The sequence below is a fragment of the Oryctolagus cuniculus genome, chromosome 11 (genome assembly GCF_051225735.1).
Source record: "Oryctolagus cuniculus isolate XC-2025 breed Fujian yellow rabbit chromosome 11, ASM5122573v1, whole genome shotgun sequence".
Taxonomy (NCBI): domain Eukaryota; kingdom Metazoa; phylum Chordata; class Mammalia; order Lagomorpha; family Leporidae; genus Oryctolagus; species Oryctolagus cuniculus.
Genome location: NC_142877.1, coordinates 43,024,975 through 43,045,867, shown reverse-complemented (window position 1 = coordinate 43,045,867; position 20,893 = coordinate 43,024,975). Strand labels below are relative to the sequence as shown.

General features: G+C 48.8%; 1 long non-coding RNA gene across 1 annotated transcript; it reads left to right on the top strand.

The window, feature by feature from the left end:
• The first annotated feature begins 17,721 nt into the window (after window positions 1-17,721).
• Window positions 17,722-18,608, top strand: LOC149123428 (uncharacterized). The gene is made up of 2 exons (XR_016216681.1): window positions 17,722-18,166; window positions 18,385-18,608. It is a non-coding gene; the product is annotated as an uncharacterized LOC149123428 (long non-coding RNA).
• The last annotated feature ends 2,285 nt before the right edge of the window (window positions 18,609-20,893 follow it).

The window sequence follows — 20,893 nt, the reverse complement described above, 5'->3', positions numbered from 1 at the left end:
AGCTCCTGGCTCCTGGTTTTGGATGGGCACGCTCCAGCTGTTGCAGCCAACTGGGGAGTGAACCAGCAGATACAAGACCTCTCTCTCTGCCTCTCCTTCCCTCTGTGTAACTCTGACTTTCAAATAAATAAATAAATAAATAAATAAATAAATCTTTAAAGAAATACTATGCCTAGGTTTTATAAGTTTTTGTACCAAAATAAACTTTTAATTACTGTTGAGGTAAATGCTATTGTGTGTTGAGGTGGATTTCTTCTGAGAGAAGGAGCGTGGTGGGGGCAAGAGGCGTGGAGTCACCACACAGATCCCGGGAGTCAGGTGAAAGCAGGCCAGAGGCGAGCAGCCTGCAGACTCCTTTATTTCAGTTGGTACAGCAGCTTATATAGCCAAGGCAGCCAATCCAGTCAAGGGGCAGATTGCCCTAACCAATCACAACCAGTTGCCAGGCAGGCTCCTTTGCCAGCTGCCATATTGGCATGGCCTTCTCATTCTACCACAATTGTGGGTATTTGGAGAGTGAATCAGCAGAGAGAAGATATCTCTCTCTGTGTATCTCTCTGTCTCTCCCTTTATTTCTCTGTTATTATTCTTTTCAAGTAAATAAATACAATGTTAAACAAACAAACAAAAACAAGACCCCATTCCCCTAAATTTGGATCCATCGTTTAATCCACACTTGAATCAACAAGTTGAAGTTTCATTCTTCTCAAAGGGCAGAAAAGTTTTATCCCAAGAAGCCCAACTCTTTGTATTATTTTATCATTTATTTATTTATTCACTTGAAAGGCAGAGTAACAGAGAGAGAGAGGGAGGGACAGAAAGCAAGAACTTCCATTCCCTGGTTCATTTCTCAACTGGCTGCAAACAGCTAGGAGCCTGGAACTCCATTCAGGTCTCCCATGTGAGTGGCAAGGGCTCAAGTACTTGGAGCATATTCCACTGGCTTTCCCAGGTGCATTATCAGGGAGCTGGATTGGAAGTGGAACAGCTGAGATTTGAACCTTGGATGTTGCTATTGAAAATGGTGGCTCAACCTGCTGTGCCACAATGTCAGCCCTTTATCTTTGTCTTAGGTCTTCATCGCTTCTCGGCCTTTTGGCTGAGATCAAGTGTAGTGTCTTAGGTCTTCATGTTACTCACTAAAAACTTCTGGATAATGCATAGTAAGCAAAACACAAAGTGGACTCTGCAGCCTCACAGATCCCCACCACTGGCTGCCCTTGGGTAGTGCTTACCTCGCCCTACTTACCTTAACCTGCAGTCTTGCAAGGACCAGTAAAGCTCAAATAATATCCATTAATTCACTTGTATATTCAACACGTATCTACTGCCTTTTGATTAAATGGGGCAACCTGCTTACATTTTCTACAAGCCTCCCCTTCCCTCTCCATCCCCACACTCCTGGTCCTAATTGAGGTCCCTGTCACCTCTTATCTGGGTACCTGAGTAGCTCCCTAGTCACATTTGCCACCCCTAGTCTTTCTCCCTTGACCTGCCACTCTGGCCAGACTCATCTATTTAGAATTTGACTGTGGCCAGTGCTGTCCCCTGAGGGACACACTTGAGGAACTCCTGCCATATGACCCAGATGCCTAGTTAAAGGCACTAGAACTTCCCTGAGCTGGTTGTTTTCCACTTGCTTCATGGCCAGCGTGTTGCTCCCAGCCTCACTGGGGCCCAGTAATGCTGATGTGTGGCTGTCACACACATCTCTCATGGATACTGTTTTCATCCCTTCCTGTTCTTTGTACTGGCAAGGGAGGGACTCCCATCCTATGGTTATAGGAATAGTAGAACACAGCCACCTGAATCTGGAAAGATGGGATCTACAGTGGTTTATTACTCACAGGCCCAGGGGAAGACACAGCACACCACGCAAGGCCACATGGTCCTCACTTGGGAACCAAGTGATCAACAAGGGCCCCTGGAGGGGCCAGCGCCATGGCACACTTGGTTAATCCTCTGCCTGCGGCGCCAGCATCCCATATGGGCACAGGGTTCTAGTCCTGGCTGCCCCTCTTCCAGTCCAGCTCTCTGCTGTGGCCCGAGAATGCAGTGGAGGATGGCCCAAGTGCTTGGGCCCTGCACCTGCATGGGAGACCAGGAGGAAGCACCTGGCTCCTGGCTTCGGATTGGCGCAGTGCCGGCCATAGCGGCCATTGGGGAGTGAACCAACGGAAGAAAGACCTTTCTCTCTGTGTGTGTCTCTCTCTGTCTATAACACTACCTGTCAAAAAAAAAAAAAAAAAAAAAAAAGGCCCCTGGAAACAGACTATGCACTGGCAAAAGGGTGAGTGGGAGCCTGGCATTGTGACATAGTGGTTGAAGCCACCACTTTTTTTTTTTTTCTTTTTGACAGGCAGAGTTAGACAGTGAGAGAGAGAGACGTCTTCCTTCTGTTGGTTCATCCCCCAAAATGGCCACTACAGAAGCCGATCCGAGGCCAGGAGCCAGGTGCTTCTTCCTTGTCTCCCATGAGGGTGCAGGGCCTGTCCCGGTCGCCCCTCTTCCAGACCAGCTCTCTGCTGTGGCCCAGGAGTGCAGTGGAGGATGGCCCAAGTGCTTGGGCCTTGTACCCCATGGGAGACCAGGAGAAGCACCTGGCTCCTGCCTTTGGATCAGCACGGTGCGCTGGCCGCAGCGCGCCGGCCGTGATGGCCATTAGAGGGTGAACCAACGGCAAAGGAAGACCTTTCTCTCTGTCTCTCTCTCTCACTGTCCACTCTGCCTGTCAAAATAAATAAATAAATAAATAAATCTATAAAGAAGACTTTAAAAAAGTATATTTGCTTTCCTACCTACTTCTCTATAATATAAGTCCTTTGAGGCCAGGGGTCCTATACAACTTACTTGTTTTAGGCCGGCTCCGTGGCTCACTAGGCTAATCCTCCGCCTAGCGGCGCCGGCACACCGGGTTCTAGTCCCGGTTGGGGTGCCGGATTCTGTCCCGGTTGCCCCTCTTCCAGGCCAGCTCTCTGCTGTGGCCAGGGAGTGCAGTGGAGGATGGCCCAGGTGCTTGGGCCCTGCACCCCATGGGAGACCAGGAAAAGCACCTGGTTCCTGGCTCCTGCCATCGGATCAGCGCGGTGCGCCGGCCACAGCGCGCCGGCCGCGGTGGCCATTGGAGGGTGAACCAATGGCAAAGGAAGACCTTTCTCTCTGTCTCTCTCTCTCTCACTGTCCACTCTGCCTGTCCAAAAAAATAAAAAAATAAAAAAATAAAATAAAATAAACAACTTACTTGTTTTAGAATCTCTGGTACCTGCCCCCCCCAAAATTGCTAAATTATAAGACTGTAACTAGAAATTTTGCTGATATATATTTTTTAAAATCCTAATTTATTTCACTGCATTTGATACTGTAAGTAAAAACAAGTCAGTTGGAATCCCTCAGACAAAAACAGGCTACAACAAAAAGTATAAACTGTACAAGAAAGCTGAGGAAATGGTGTTATTCGAAAGTCAGTTTGCAAATGTATGTCCTCTCCTCCTTCTCTTCACAGTGTTTGTGTTGGCCCTGGGTGAGCACTCACCCTCAATGTGCCCTGGAGACTTTGCTGCCCTCCTCTTAAAATGCCCAGCACAGATTCAGAGAGCTGTGAAGGATGGGCTCGAATCTGTGGGTTGGTAACCGGTTCCTGTGGCCAGGAGCGGAGCCCGACTTCGGTATCACACAGAGCATGCAGGATCAACAAATGTCACATCCAGGTCAGTGAATCCAGGGCCTCTGGGCTGAGTCGTGTGGGACGAGTGCCTCCAGAGACCCCTGGTAGGTGACAAAGACAGTTGGGGACAAAGCGCTTAGAATCCCCGACCTCTTGATAGGAGTAGAACCCAACCTCTTGAGACCAGTAGCAAGCAGAGCCAGGATTCAAACCCAGGTGTGCCCAGCTCCCAGGACTATGCAGAGCAGGGCTAGGCTAAGAAATGATACCACCACCGAGCCACCGTGGATGGTCATGTGCAGCCAAAGGGACAAGGTAGCAGCCTGAGGCTCCACGGGGCCCAAAACATGTTTTGCTTGGCCCTTGCTGTGCTTTTGTTCATTTGTTGTTGTAGTAGGAAAATACACAGAACCTAGAGCGGGAACTGTCAGCTCCCTGCAAGTGACAGTTCAGTGGTATTAAGTCCAGGCACAAAGTTGTGCCACCACCTCCAGACTCTTTTCATCCTGCAAAACCGAAACTCTGTAAAGGCCAACTCCCCCTTTCTTCCCGACCACTCACCACCCTCGCCCCTGGCCATCACCACTCAACTCTGCCTCAATGAAAGAGGTTTTCATGATTATGATTATGATTTTCAATTAGTTACTGACATGAAAAAAATCAGGAAATGCCACCACTCCAAATTCCGGATTTCTCTTGACAAAGCAAAGCTGAGCAGTGATTCTCACAAGGTGATGGCAGGCTGCAGTGGTGGGGGCTGCGCTGCAGAAGGGACAAGGATTCTCCAGCCCACCTCAGCCCTCACCTCCCCCTATTGCCTGACCCAGGGAGACATGGATTTGTGACTCCCTGCTGGGACGTTCAGTCCTACCCTCAACTTGTCTGTATGTCTGGATTTCGGGTCAATGACTCACCCCGACTCAGCCTCACACGTCTCTGGCAGTGCCCCCTCAGAACCTGTGAAAATGCTGAGAAAATCTGGGGACCCCACCTCACTTCTCTGGGGACCCTGTCTCACTTCTCTGGGCGCGCAGCTCTGAACAGGAGCCCCAAAGTTTTAGCCAAGCAAATAATGAAAGGGCCTTCTTCCTGCAAACCTTAAGAAGTCAGCCAAGAATCTGGGTGTGACCAGGGAGTGATATCTTGGGCCCCAAAGATTTCAGGAAGAGCTGCCTGAGGCCCTGGAGGGGGCCAACCAGGTGCACAACTCAAGTCCCTGGTGCTATATTTTGTGGGCACCTGTGCTTTTAAGTAAACGGCAGCAGCTTGTGATGAGAGTCAAGTGTGCCAGAGAAGGTGCTGGTATAACCTTTCTCTTGCTGCCACACTGTTCAGAACAAACACAGGGAGGGTTATCCTGGTGACTAATGCCCTTGACAACGCCCTCTGTGACTGAGCCCCGCCAGCGGGCCACTCCCCCTGAATTGTGGCCAGGAGCCGGGAACTTTGGCTAAGAACGTGAGGACATGGAGCACTGAACCTGGGGCCTAGTGTGTCGGGGAGACCGACAGCATCCTCTGCTGCGCTTCCTCCCAGACCCACCCTGGTCAATCACCCAGAATCTCACTGTCAGGAAGGCAGACACACACGTCTTGGGGATGAACCCAGAGAGAGGAGGGGAGAGGGAGACAGAGATCTTCTATCTGCTTCACTCCCAAAAGGCTGCAATAGCCAGGGCTGGGCCAGGCCAAAGCCAGGAGCTAGGTGCTCCTCCCGCGTGGGTGCCGGGGCCCAAGCACTTGGGCCATCTTCTGCTGCCTTCCCAAGCGCATCTGTAGGGAGCTGGATCAGAAGCGAAGCAGCCGGGACTTTTCCTGGCACCCATATGAGTGGTAGCGTCACGGGAGCAGCTTTACCTGCTACACCACAACACCAGCCCCTCGGCTCCACTGTTTACAGCAGAAAGCAAATGCCGAGAGGCCAAAGCAGCAGCCACAGGCACGTATTGGTGCAAAGCAGAGGCAGGCACAGCTCTCCGCCCCAGTTCCCAGGTCTCCGTGCCAGTGAGGGGCCAGCAAATCTGTGAGGGATGACTGAGCACATCCGGACTTCTTCCAGATCACTGACCACCTCACTGCTACCCCTCCCGCGGCAAAATCGTCTTCACTCATCTTTGAGGATAACATCTTTGTAAAATGCATTACGGTTTTCCTGTACTCTTTCTTTTACTTTTTTCTTCCTCAACTGCCATATTTTATTTTATCAATTTTGACAGAAATCTTTCTAAAATAGAGGACATGTTTCCTTGTACCTTTTTTTAAAGAGAAGATTTTTAAAAATACTTTATTAGGGAGATATTAACATTTTTATAATATTGGTTGGCATATAATAATTGCATGTATTTATGGGATACGATGTAATTTTTTAAAAAAGATTTATTTATTTGAAAGGCAGAGTTACAGAGAGGCAGAGGCAGAGAGAGAGAGATATCTTCCATCTGCTGGTTCACTCCCCAAATGGCTGCAATGACCAGGGCTGGGCCAAGCCAAAGCCAGGATCCAGGAGCTTCTCCCAGGGCTCCCACGTGGATGCAGGGGCCCAATGACTTGGGCCATCTTCCGCTGCTTTCCCAGGCACATTAACAGGGAGCTGGATCGGAAAATGAACAACTGGGACTTGAGCCGACGTCCACATGGGATGCCAGCATTGCAGGCAGAGGCTTAATCTGCTGCACCCCACCACACAGGCCCCCAATGTAATGTTTTGACACAGTACACCTGTGCTGAAAAAGAAAGAAAAAAGAAAACAATTTTTTGCAATAACAAGATGTGTAACATTATAAATGTACCTTTCCAGGGCTGGTGCTGTGGCACAGTAAGCTCAGACACTGCCTATCACACCGGCATCTTACACAGGAACACCGGTTCTAGTTCCGCTGCTCTGCCTCTGATCCAGCTCTGGGCTGATGTGTGTGGGAGAGCCATGGAAGCTGGCCAAGTGTTTGGCCCCCGGCCGTGCATGCGGGAGACCCTACGGAGCTCTGGGCTCGGGCTCTGGCTTGGCCCAGCCCCACCCATTGCAACCATTCGGAAAGTGAACCAGGGACCGGAAGGAAGATCTCTGTCTCTCTTTCTCTATCACTCTGCCTCTAAAATAAATAAATGAATCTTTAAAAAAAAAATGCTACTCAAGACCTGACATATTTATTAGTAGAAGAACCTGAATAAAGGAGCATTGTGCTACAACCAGTTCACTCCAGCAGAGGGGCTGGCAGGGAGAAATAAGCTCTGGGTAGCTGGCCACAGCAAGCAGATCAGGGCAGGGGGAGCACCGCAGGAGCCAACTCTCTGTTGACACATCCCACCTCCAAATGAAACAGATCCTTTTCTGTACTCAGCATGTCCCATGCAAAGATCTCTAGTTGTATTTACTTACTCAACATAGCAAACATGTAAATGGCACTCACCCATGAGTTAACACTAACTCATTTAAATCATGGTAACAACCCTCACAGGCAGGTCCTGTTAGCAATCCCCCTGTACAGATGAGGAGACTGAGGCACAAGGAGGTTAAATACAGTCATGTGTTACTTAATGATGGCAGTATATTCTGTAAAATGCATCACTAAGCAATTTCACCACTGTGTGGACATCATAGAGCTCCCCTGTCCAACCCAGCTAATGCAGGTGTACCGCTCCATGCGGCCTTTACATGCAATTAAGGGATGCAGTAAACAGGAGCTGCGTGAGGCTCACACCACATACCGTTTTACATTTCCTGATAAGTAGAGGGAGTACACACTAAAATAATAATACTGTAGCATAGTGGGTTAAGGCACTGCCTGCAGTGACGGCATCCCATGTGGACGCCGGGTGGAGTCCCAACGGCTCCACTGCTGATCCAGCTCCCTGCTAATGCGCCTGGAAAGGCAGCAGAGGATGGTCCAAGTGCTTAGGCCCCTGCACCCAGATGAGAAACCCAGAAGCTCCTGACTCCTGGCTTCAGCCTGCCCAGGCCTGGCTGTTGCAGCCATTTGGGGAGTGAACCAGTGGATGGAAGACTTCTCTCTCTCTCTCTCCCTCTGCTTCTCTCTCTTTGTAACTCTACCTTTCAAATAAATAAATAAATAAATCTTAAAATAATAATAATAATAATACAAACATAGTATATGCTAAATACTAAATAAATAAACTCAGTTGCATATGATTATTATCAAGTATTCTGATCTGCGTGTAACTGCGTATGCCACACGTCCACCCAGTGGGCAGCATAGTGGGTTATTCCTGTAACTTGACCAAGATCTCCCAGCTGGTGAGCAGCAGAGCACTTGGGTCAATGAGGGAGGCCAGCCTGGCAGGTGCACCAGTGCCCAGGGTGGAATGAGGGGCAGCAGAAGTTTGGCTTGCAGCAACTGAGAGGTGCCGACACCCAAACCTTCAGGGAGCCATCCTTGGGGCCCCAGAAAGTATAGGCATCCGCATTTGGGACATCTCTGTCCCTGGCGGGGACCCCACAGCAGGGCTTTGAAGCAGCCTTGGCACTCAGATCTCCCATATCTGCTGGCCCAGACCAGAGAAGCCATCAGCCTGTGTGGTTTTCCACACACTGAGTACAGAGTGACAGTCTTCACTCTGCACCCAGACCTCCTCCTCAGCTCCCACCAGCTGAACCACTGAGTGGCAGCCCCCTCTCCCCAGAAGCTGTAGTCTCTGGCTCTTCTCTCCCAAGTCTCAGTACTGGCTCTACCACCTGCTGACTGGAAGACCTGGAGCTGTGACTTCTCTGAGCCCCAGTTTCTTTATTTGTAAATGGTGGGAAAGAGCTCAGGCTGTCTGGACTTAAAGTGCTGAATACACAAGAAATGCTCATTAAATTTAACCAACTTGGGGTTGGCCTTGTAGCACAGTGGGGTAAGCCACTGCCTGGGATGCCAGCATTACATATGAGTGCCAGTTCTAGTCCCAGCTGTTCCACTTCTGATCCAGCTCCCTGCTAATGCACCTGGGAAAGCAGTGGAAGGTGGCCCAAGTGCTTAGGCCCCTGCACCCATGAGGTAAACCCAGATGGAGTTCTGGATTTCTGGCTTTGGCATGGCCCAGTGCTGGCTGTTGTCATCTGGGGAACAAACCAGTGGATAGAAGATCCTCTCTCTCTCCTTCTGAACTCTGACTTTCAAATTCAATAAATAAATCTTTAGGAAAAACTTGAATCAATGGCAAGACATACCTTATTTTTTTTTCCTGAATTTATCTAAAAATTTAATGAAATATCAACTTTTAATTAGGCAAGCTGATTCTCAAGTTCAGGTGAGGTGGGCATTGTGATGCAGTGGGGTAACTCATGCTTGGGATGCCCACATCACATATCAGAGTCCCTGGGATTGAGTCCCACCTCCTCTTCCAATCAGGCTCCCTGTTATCGCTCTCTGCCTTTCCCCCTCTCTCTGTCGCTTTGCCTTTCAAATAAATAAAAGTAAAGTTAAACTTTGTATGAAAAGTAAAACATGAAAGACTATTGAAGAAAGTTCCATAGAATGCTAACAAGGGGCAGGTGTTTGGCCTAGTGGTTAAGGTGCCTGTGTCCCTTATCAGAGCGCCTGGGTTGGATACCTGGCTCTACTCCTGATCCGTTTCCTCCTAATGAATAATTACACTTTCCACAAACTTTTTGAAGCACCCTTGTCCTGCCTGAGGCCAGTACATAGTCAAGGTTCAGTGAGGAAAAACTGTATCATAGAGTTTGGCAAAGGAAAATAACCTCTCTGTGAATGCATGGTCCATGCTAGCATTTTTCTTCCTTAACCTGAGAAGAATTATTCATGTGGCTAAATTTGGGGTTCTCTTCTCCTTTGAGGATACTGTAGAAACCAGTTGGGTGGTGTCTGTTCTCTCCAGATCTTATGCCTAGAACAGCTCTCAATCCGAAATCGTGTTCACTGAACCCAGAACTGGAAAGAGAAGGAAGAAGACAGCAGGAGGACACAGGGGATTAGAACGAGAATCAAAACACCACCACCGCAAGAGGGCTGCCAAGCCTGCTGTCCCAGATGGTGGGGGTTGCTATCTTCCCCTGGATTTGCTCAATCTCAATCCCAGCACTGTTTAAATCTTAATGAGAAAGAGCAGAACAGCAAAGCAAACAAATTTAGGGAGTCCCTCTCACCAGTGTTCCCTGGATAGATTGGTCCAGGCACCCAGCCAAGCAAAATAGAGATGATTCAAGAATCATCACATGGCTGGTGCCGCGGCTCAATAGGCTAATCCTCTACCTAGCGGTGCCGGCAAACCGGGTTCTAGTCCCGGTCGGGGCACCGGATTCTGTCCCGGTTGCCCCTCTTCCAGGCCAGCTCTCTGCTGTGGCCCGGGAGTGCAGTGGAGGATGGCCCAAGTGCTTGGGCCCTGCACCCCATGGGAGACCAGGATCAGCACCTGGCTCCTGGCTTCAGATCAGCGCAGTGCGCCAGCCGCAGCGCGCCAGCCGTGGCAGCCATTGGAGGGTGAACCAACGGCAAAAAGGAAGACCTTTCTCTCTGTCTCTCTCTCACTGTCCACTCTGCCTGTCAAAAAAAAAAAAAAAAAAAAGAATCATCACATGACCAACACCTGCCACCTCGCAGCTCAGAGGTTTGCAGGTTGTTTGCAGGCAGTGGTGGGGAAGCCAGAGCTCAGGGCCCTCAGCCTGCAGCTCTGCCTCCACGTGATGTGCCCTCACGGGTGCTGTGGGGCAGGTATACTCCCTGGGGGAACTAGCAGGGGGAACTAGCAGGCACACTCAACAAGGAGCTAGAAAATGGGAAAAGCATGAGGACTGTTGAGAGCGAGCCCTCCTCCTCCTAAGTCAGTCTTGGGCTTAGCAAGGGCACAGAGCCAGGTAGGCACAAAGACATCACCTACTTCCAGGGTCCCTGAGATGGATGTCTTTGGTCTTGTTCACGGGGTGGAAGTTGCACAGCAAGAACAGGGATTCCCAGGCTCACCCACCACATGGGGTCCAACTTGGGGCTTTTGGCATGGATGCTGTTTTCCCAGCCATCAAGAGGGACTACAGTAAAGGAGGCATTATCTTATTTATTCATTTTTAGAAGGAGTTAAATGAGCATAAGAGGACTCTTGTGTTTCTTCATATCTGTAATCCTTATGTCTGAATCCTTATGTCTGGGAAGCTGGAAAACCACACTAGAGAAACGGTTGGCAGGGTGGCACCTGCTATGGATTGGATGGTGTCCCCTGAAAAAGATATGCTGATGCCTTTGTTAAAATTTGTTTTACTTATTTGAAAGGCAGAGAGACAGAGAGAGAGAGAGAGAGAGAGAGAGAGAGAGAACAGAGAGAGAGAGATCCTCCATCTGCTGCTTCACTCCCCAGATGACTGCAAAAATCGGGGATGGTCCAGGCTGAAGCCAGGAACCGGGAACTTCATCCAGGTCTCCCACGTTAGTGGCAGGGGCCCAAGCACCTGGGCCACCATCTGCTGCCTTCCTAGGCCATTACCAGGCAGCTGGATGGGAAGTGGAGCAGCTGGGACTTGAACCAGTGGTCCAACATAGGATGCTGGAGTTATAGACAGAGGCTTTAACCTGCTATGCCACAGTGCCGGCCCCAGACATCTTGAGCTGTTAATCCTCGTGACTTTATTTGCAAATAAGGCCTTTGCCCATTTAACCAAGTTGACACAGGATCCCTGGTATCCTTTTAAAAGGGAAAACTTGGCCGCAGACACAGACAGAAGGCAGCAGAAGATGTATAGGGAGAAGGGGTGTGGAAGACGTGAGTACTGAGCTGCGAGCAGAGGAAAGACAGGATTCCAGGCACTGGAAGGAGGCTGCGGACGGAGCTTCCCCAGAGACTTCAGAGGTTCTGGCCCTGCCAACACTTTGTTCTTGGACTTCTGGGCTCCAGAACTGTGAGAGACTACATTTCTGTTGTTTAAAGCCACCCCAGTTGTGATCCTTTGTCATGGAAGTGATAGGACACTTAGAACAATTGTCCCCCAGTGTTTGTAGGTGCTGTGACTGTCCTGGATGGAATTTATCTTTTAAAGAATTGCATCTGGGGGCCGACACTGTGGCATAGCAGCTTAGCCGCTGCCTGGAGCGCCAGCATCTCATATGGGTGCTGGTTTGTGTCCCAGCTGCTCCACTTCTGATCTAGCTCCCTGCTAATGGCCTGGGAAAAGCAATGGAAGATGGCCCGGGTACTGCTACCCATATGGAAGACCTAGATGGAGTTCCTGATTCCTGGCTTCTGTCTGGTCCAGCCCCAGCCTCTGCAGCCATTTGAGGAGTGAACCAGCATATGGAAGATCTCTCTCTCTCTCTCTTTCAAATAAATTTGACAGGCAGAGTTACAGAGAGAGAGAGGGAGAGACACAGAGAAAGTTCTGCTGTCTGCTGCTTCACTCCCCAAATGGCCACATCGGCAGGAGCTGAGCCAATCTGAAGCCGGGAGCCAGGAGTTCTTTCCAGTTCTCCTATACAGGTCCAAGGGCCCAAGGACTTGGGCCATCTTCCACTGCTTTCCCAGGCCATAGCAGAGAGCTGGATTGGAAGAGGAGCAGCCAGGACTAGAACCAGTATCCATATGGGATGCCAGCATCTCAGGTGGAGGCTTTGCCCACTATGCCACAGTGCCGGCCCCAATAATAAATAAGTTTTAAGTGTTGCATCTGTACTAAATACCCAGACTTATTTTCTTGTAATGATTCTATAAACAATACAGTGTAGCAACTATTTGCATAGCAAACTGTTTTAGTTGTATTAGTTGACATTGTATGAGTATGTTCAGTAGAGAAGATTTAAGTACATGAGGGGATATGCGGAGGTTATACACACACTACACTACTTATGTGAATAAGCATTACCTAGCAAAGACCTGCTGCCTGCTGCTCACAGAGGCCAATACTACAGACCAGCATTTGAGAAGAGAAAGACCAGCAAGCCTGCAAGGAGAGGAAAGGTAGGTTCAAATCTGTCTCCCCCAGCTGGGGGCAGGTTTTAAGGGCTGGGGAAGACAGCCCAGTATGCAGAAGGGCTGGGAAGGCGATTCTTGATTGGGAGAGCTTTGAAGCAGTCCATTTCCAGGGAGGTGGGTGAGGTGGGTGTCAGCAGGATCATCCGAGTCAAGGGACCCCTCTTGCAGAAGTGGCTCCGGTGCTGATGTTGTGTTCGTGTTCCAGTCCCCTGGGTCCTGCGGTAAGGAACCCCTGGCTCCCCTTCCCCCTCAGCACATTCCCAGGTTACACAACTCCCGGTCTTGGCTCGGCAGCATCTGCAATACCGTGTGACATCCAGTGAGTGGCAGAGTCAACCCGGTTTGAGCCGCTTTTGCAGGTGCGTAGGGAACTTCCGTGTCTGTGGGTTTTGGTGTCCCAGAGGTCCCGGATGCAATCTCCTATGTGTACCTAGGAAGACTGCACAGCAGTGAGGGAAGATGCACATTCACGGTGGTTTGCTGTAAAATGTGATGTGTCCACAGACCATCTCCAGACTCTGAGGGTTTCACAAGGCGAATTTATTTCCCAAGAACATCCTCAGGACACACCAGGGAGGCAGACCCACGCGTTCAACTCCTGCCTCCACGATTTATTGTCCATCACCTTGGCAAGCTCCTGAATCTCTCCGAAGCTTTCTTCTTCCTTAAAAAAAGGCTAATGAAGCCTTCTTCCTAGGGCAGTTTGAAGATTAAACAAGATAATGCTTTATAATGTGTCTGTGTGGGCCTCACACCTGGTGGCTTTTCAACAGGTGTTCATTCCTCTCTCTACAGACATGAAAGGATGCTGCCTTCCAGCAGACAAGCTGGGTGTTAGCTGAAAGCCTTTGACCTAATGTCTACTCAGCATAACAAATGTTAGCAAGAGCTGTAGACTCTGTCAGGGGCCTGTCCGGATTCCCTTGGGTCCCTGGAGCTGTTTTGGCCATACTCCCTGCGGTGTGTTTCCCAAGAACTCACACCTGACACTCTTCTTTGGAGGTCTGGCCTCAGGCTACTGGACCTGTGTTTTTCTACACCCAGGTTGCTAGAAGTGCCTGTAAGTTTATACCTTGCACCCAGGGCAGCTTATGGCCAAGGCCCAAAGGACTTAGGGGGATGGACAGCTGAGTACCTTAGCCGAGTACTTTAAGTGTGTCAATTGTTAAATCAACAATGGGAGTCACAGTGCACTTGCTCCCCATGTTGGATCTCTGTCCTTAATGTCTTGTACTGTGCAAATTAACAGTAAAACTACTACTACTCAAACAGTACTTTATACTTTGTGTATCTGTGTGGGTGCAAACTGTTGAAATCTTTACTTAGTATATATCAAGTTGATCTTCTGTATATAAAGATAATTGAAAATGAATATTGATGAAGAATGGAATGGGAAAGGGAGCAGGAGATGGGATGGTTGCAGGTGGGATATATATAAAAATAAATAAATAAATATATTTGTATATATTATATACTAATATATAATATATATATATATTATATATAGGCATAGCTTACGCTTCTGAGTTCCCCTATGGGATCAAGTTGAAGCCACAGGACTTTGCCAGGAGTCACGGACTCACTTAGCCCTTCCCCATTTCCATATCGGTCTTCTGAGCATGTTCTTAAGCCGAAGTCAAGTCCTCAACTCAGAGTCTGCTTCCAAGGCACCTGACCCATGACAAGGAGTTTCTGATAATCTCACACAGGGATTTCACGTGATGCTGAAGTTGCAAGGGTTGGACTGGAAAGAACCCACCGATTGGTGGTTGAGATAATTCACTCTGTGACAGGTCTAATAATCATACTGGTAACCGCTTAATCACACGCTCAATGTCTGCATTATGAGCAACGCTGATCCTTAAAGCCAACCCATAAGAGAGGTTGTTTTATCCTTGTTACATTTCTTTAAATGGGCACAGATGCTTTGATTCTCCTCCCATGGAGAAGTGAGATCTGTGTCCCTTCCCTTGAATCCACTACTGTTGGAGAAGCCTGCTCGATTTTTAAGAATTGGACCCCTAATTGCCAAAACAACACCAGGTAAGAATATCCTTTCCCAGATAAGAATAATCCACAGTGCTCGCACTGTGGAGCCGTGGGCTAAAGCCCTGCCTGCAGTGCCGACATCTCATATGGGCACTTGTTCGAGTCCTGGCTGCAACATTGCTAATCCAGCTCTCTGCTATGGCCTGGGATAGCAGTGGAAGATGGCCCAAGTCCTTGGACCCTGCACCCACATGGGGGACCTGGGAGAAGCTCCTGGCTCCTGGCTCCATATCGGCTTAGCTCCAGCCATTGCAACTATTTGGAGAGTGAACCAGCGGATGGAAGACATCTCACTCTCCGTCTCTACCTCTAACTCTGTCTTTCAAATAAATAAAATAAATCTTTAATGAAAAAAGAATATCCCACCTTGTGTGTTGATTACATTTAAATTGCATTTCTAGTAGATGGGATATAGCTGGATCTTGCTTTTATTTTATTTTTTAAAAGATTTTTTATTTGTTTATTAGAGATAGAGAGGGAGAGACAGAGAGAAGGGTCTTCTATCCACTGGTTCACTCTCCAAATGGCTCAATGGCTGGAGCTGGGCCAATCCGAAGTCAAGAGCCAGGAGTTTCTTCCAAGTCTCCCACACGGGTGCCTGGGCCCAACCACTTGGGCCATCTTCTACTGCTTTCCCAAGCCATAAGCAGAGAGCTAGATTGAAGAGGAGCAGCCAGGACACAAACTGGCACCCATATGGGCTTCCGGCAACACAGGCAGAGGCTTAGCCTGCTATGCCACAGTGCCAACCACTTGCTTTTATATTTAGTCTGATGATCCCTGCTAGTTGGTTGATGCATTTAGTCCATTTATATTTAATATAATTATTAATACAGTTGATTAGAGTTTACCATTTTGTTGTATGGTTTTTATTTGTTCCTTTTGCTTTTTCTCTTCAGTTTTACTTTTCTTTCATCCTTTTTTTTTTTTTTAAGATTTATTTATTTGTAAGTCAGAGTTACACAGAGAGAGAAGGAGCGGCAGAGAGAGAGAGAGAGAGGTCTTCCATATGCTGGTTTACTCCCCAATTGGCCGCAACAGCTGGAGCTGCACAGATCCGAAGCCAGGAGCCAGGAGCCTCCTCCAAGTCTCCCATGCGGGTGCAGGGACCCAAGGACCTGGGCCATTCTGTACTGCTTTCCCAGGCCATAGCAGAGAGCTGGATCGGAAGTGGAGCAGCTGGGACTAGAACCAGTGCCCACAAGGGACACCAGCACTGCAGACGGTGGTTTCACCCGCTATGCCACAGTGCCAGCCCAGGTTTATTTATTTATTTATTTTAAAGATTGATTTGAAAGTCAGAGTTACACAGAGAGAGAAGGAGAGGCAGAAAGAGAGGTCTTCCATCCGCTGGTTCATTCCTCAATTGGCTGCAACAGCCTGAGCTGCGCTGATCCGAAGCCAGGAGTCAGGAGCTTCTTCCGGGTCTCCCATGTGGGTGCAGGGGCCCAAGGACTTGGGCCATCTTCTACTGCTTTCCCAGGCCATAGCAGAGCGCTGGATGGGAAGTAGAGCAGCCGGGACTCAAACCAGTGCTCATATGGGAGCCGGTGCTGCAGGTGGCCCCTTTACCCTCTATGCCACAGCGCTGGCCCCATATTCTTTTGGTTTATAAAACTAGTTGATTCAACATAGAATTTAGAACCTCAGATTTTCTAGGCATTTGCTCCAGTCAGTGTGCTCCAAACTCAGGATTATGAAATCTCTTTAATTTTTATGACAGCATGTTTTCTCTGCTATCCATGATGATGTTTATTAAATCAACATTAGGCTGCACTTATCCAAAGGCCAACCAAAGTAAGTGAAATCCTCAGAAGCTATTTTTAATATTATTTATTTATTTCAAAAGCCAGGTTAGAGAGAGAGAGAGAGAGAGAGAGATCTTCTATCTGTTGGTTCACTCTCCAGATAGCCACAACAGCCATGGCCAGGCCATGGGAAAAAATCAGGAGACTAGAACTCCCCTCAGGTCTCCTGCATGGGTGGCAGAGATACAAATACTGGACCATCTTCATTGCCTTCCCCAGCACATTAGCAGAGAGCTAGAGGGAAGTGGAGGAGCCAGGATTCAAAATGGTGCCCAGATGAGATGCCAGTCTTCTTGCAGGCAGCTTAACCCACTACACCACAATGCTGGACTTCAAATTCTCAGGAGTTATTCATTTGGAAGTTGACTGGAAGAATAATTAATGAGCTATTATTAGAGATACTTCCATATAACATGTCTAAGGACAAATTATTTAGCTTAAGATTTTATTTTATTTTTATTTATTTTTTTGACAGGCAGAGTTAGACAGTGAGAGAGAGAGACAGAGAGAAAGGTCTTCCTTCCGTTGGTTCACCCCTCTAAATGGCCGTTATGGCTGGCGCACTCTGCCAATCCGAAGCCAAGAGCCAGGTGCTTCTCCTGGTCTCCCATGGGGTGCAGGGCCCAAGCACTTGGGCCATCCTCCACTGCCTTCCCGGGCCACAGCAGAGAGCTGGACTGGAAGAGGAGCAACCGGGACAGAATCTGCCGCCCCTACCGGGACTAGAACCTGGGGTGCTGGCGCCGCAGGTGGAGGATTAGCCTAGTGAGCCACGGCGACAGCTAGCTTAAGATTTTAAAAAGTTGCTCTGAACTTTAGTGATGCCAGCTGACCGGCAAGAAAAACATTCAATAAGAACATATTTTTCAAGTTTCCTGATGCTCCCTACAATCAGGTATCTCTTCTGTGATACATCTGATTTTTTGAAAGACTAACAGAAATGTTTTCTGATATTCCTTTGACTTACTTGTCTTTATATAATATAAGCTGGGGCCGGCGCTGTGATGCAGCAGGTTAACACCCTGGCCTGAAGCGCCAGCATCCCATATGGGCACCGGTTCGAGTCCCGGCTGCTCCTCTTCCAATCCAGCTCTCTGCTATGGCTTGGGAAGGCAGTATAGGATGGCCCAAGTCCTTGGGCCCCTGCACCCACATGGGAGACCCAGAAGAAGCTCCTGGCTCCTAGCTTCAGATTGGTGCAGCTCCAGCTGTTGCGGCCAATTGGGGAGTGAACCAGCGTATGGAAGACCTCTCTCTCTCTCTGTCTCTACCTCTTTCTGTAACTCTTTCAAATAAATAAAATAAATCTTAAAAAAAAAAAGCTGTGAGATTAAATGTTCTACAGATTGGTCTGAACGTTTCTCTTAAAAAATAAAATAAAATAAAATAAAATAAAATAAAATAAGCCAAACTTGTGGCCAGGTTGGGTGGCTGGGGCAGTGACACAAAGCTGTGTCTAACAAATATGGATTGATTAATATTTGCAACCTTTGTTTTACTGGACAAAAAAAAATGCAGCTAGGTGATTGAGTAAACACGAGAAAGAAGACAATAAAGAAACCATGACTGCTGTTGGATTCCTGGCTGTTCCCATCTGTAGGAGGATAGACTCGGGGACCCGCACCCGGAGGCTGACGACATCCAATGAGAAGATAATGTGAAGGCTCTTTGGAAACCACGAATGGGGTCAGTGCTCCCTCTTCAGTGGGGCTGCGCAGAGCAGAGCAGAGCCTGAGGTAATGAACCAGGTGCTCGTGTTAGACATAGGGGCGGACAAAGAGAAGAGGGCAAGCTCGCTGCCTTCCTTTCCCATTTGCCTTTGGGAACAGGAGCAGAAATGACTGGGGCCGGCATTGTGGTGCAGTGGGTTAAACCGCCACCTGCAATACCAGCATCCCATATGAGTTCCATATGAGTGCTGGTTTGAGCCCCACCTGCTCCACTTCCAATCCAGCTCCCTGCTAACGCACCTAGGAAGGCAGAGGAAGATGGCCCGAGCACTTGAGCCCCTGCCACCCACGTGGGAGACCTGGATGGAGTTCCTGGCTTCTGACTTTGCCCTGGCCCAGTCCTGGCTATTGAGGACATTTGGAGAGTGAACCAGCAGATGGAAGATGTCTCTCTGTCTCTGTCTCTCTCTACAACTCTGCCCTCCAGTAAATAAATATGTCTTTAAAAAGAAGAGACTCACTCAGCTGTTGTTTCTCAGGACATTATATGGCAGGCAGAGCTCTGGGATATGGTGAAAACACACAGAAAAAGAAACCAAGGGCCCTGACTTCATGGAACTCACGTTCTGGTGGATTTCATTACTTCTGGGTCTCCTTCAGTGCCTCCTGGGGTGGGCCTGGGGCTGGGGCTTACAGATTAAAGTACCTGGCGAGTGTGGGTCATGGTGTGGGTCCAGCACTGTCTTCTGAGAGGCTCAGACCTGTGTCCTCATTCTCATGATTTGCAGGGAGCCGACAAGGAGCAGGTATTTTTCTGCCTTATGCACAGGGAAATGGCGGCCTCATGCCCACCTCAGAGCCACCTTGGTGACCCTGTGGCAGAAACTGCACTAAAATTAATGTTGCCTGTTGACTGCATCCTTCAACCTTCCAGCAACCCATGTTTGAAATAAAGGGGAATTTGGAGTTAAGCTGATGGTTAGGTCATCAAGCTCCCATGACACTCCAGGCTCCTGGCGATGAGTGCTTGAGGTCACTGCTCGGTCCACGCACTTCCCTGCCTGCAGGGGAGTCCAGGGCTGGGGTCAAGCTGGCCTCAGACACTTGAAGAAGTGATGCACAGACAGGATGACAGAGAGAGATGTTATGTGTGCCCTGTAACCTTTTTTTTTTTTTCCCCAAGACTGATTAAGAGGCAGAATCACAGAGAGAGGGAAAGCGAGAGAGCGAGAGAATCTTCCATCTGCTGTTTCACTCCCCAGATGGCTGCAACAGCCAAAACTAGGCCAATCCAAAGCCAGGAGCCAAGAGCTTCTTCTGGGTCTCTCATGTGAGTGAGGGGCCCAAGCACTTGGGCCATCTTCCACTGCTTTCCCAGGAGCATTAGCAGGGAGCTGGATCAGAAGTGGAGCAGCTGGGACTCAAACTGGTGCCCGTATGGGATGCTGGCAACGGAGGCAGAGGCTTAGCCTACTACTTAGCCAGCCCTGCACCTGGGATTTTATAGTGAAATTATTTGGGGGACCAGTGCTGTGGCACAGTGGGTTAAGCTGTCACCTGCAACACTGACATCCCATATGAGTGCCAGCTTGAGTCCCAGCTGCTCCACTTCCAATCCAGCTTCCTGCTAATGCACCTTGGAACGTAGCAGATGATGACCAAAGGACATGGACTCCTGGCACCCTTGAGGGAGACTCAGATGCAGTTCCCGGCTTCAGCGTGGCCCATCCAGCCCTGGTTGTTATAGCCATTTGGGGATTGAGCCAACAGATAGAAAATCTCTCTTTCTCTCTCTTGTTCTCCCTTTCATTTTGTCCCCCTGCCTTTCAAATACGTAAAATATGTCTTTAAAAAAAGAATCATTCTGGGTCATTTCAATCTTGGTAAGAGTTTTAATAAAAGGCTCCTCATTTCCAAATCCAGGTAAAACAAAATAATCAACTGTTGCTTTGCCCAGTTGAGAGCCTTTATAAATTACAATATAGTTTGCTAACTCAAAGTTTATTGGGTTCTTGAGACCCTCAACTCTATAGCCTCTGGGGTGTTAAGAAACTTTTTCAAGCTGATCCGAACTGTTGAGATGAACACTAAGAGAGGAACACCTCAGGTGGAGATACACCCACGAAGTTCTCACAGAAAGAAGGTATCACCGGGAGCAATCTGGCTTGTCACACACTCTCTGCTGCCTTGGGTTCCCCATCTGGAAAACAGGATAGAGATGGACCGGATCACACTGCATGGTTTTGCTACGTACTGTCCCAGTCTCAGTGTAGTTCTCTCCTAGCCTTATGATTCTACTCTTCTCTGGCAACTTTGAAAAATCTGCGGTGGAGGGCAGGTGCTACGGCTCAGCAGATTAAAGCCACGGCCTGCAGTGCCAGCATCCCATAAGGATGCCAATTCGAGTCCCAGCTGCTCTACTTCCAACTCGGCTCCCTGCTAATGCTCTGGGAAAGCAGTGGAGGATGGCCCACATGCTTGGGCCCTGCACACACATAGGAGACCTGGAAGAAGCTCCTGGCTCCTGGCTTTGGCCCGGCCCAGCCCCCGGCCATTGCAGTCATTTGAGGAGTAAGCCAGTGGATGGAAGATCTCTCTGTGTCTCTCCTTCTTTTTCTGTGAACTCTGCCTTTCAAGTAAATAAATAAAAATCTTAAAAAAGAAGCTGTGTGGTAGAAAGTCTTTCAGTATGAGTTGGTTAGGTTTCAGTTGAATAACTGCTTATAGGGGTGGGCATTTAGCACAGTGATTGAGACAGTGCTTGGGTGCCCACATCAGGGTGCCCAGGTTCAG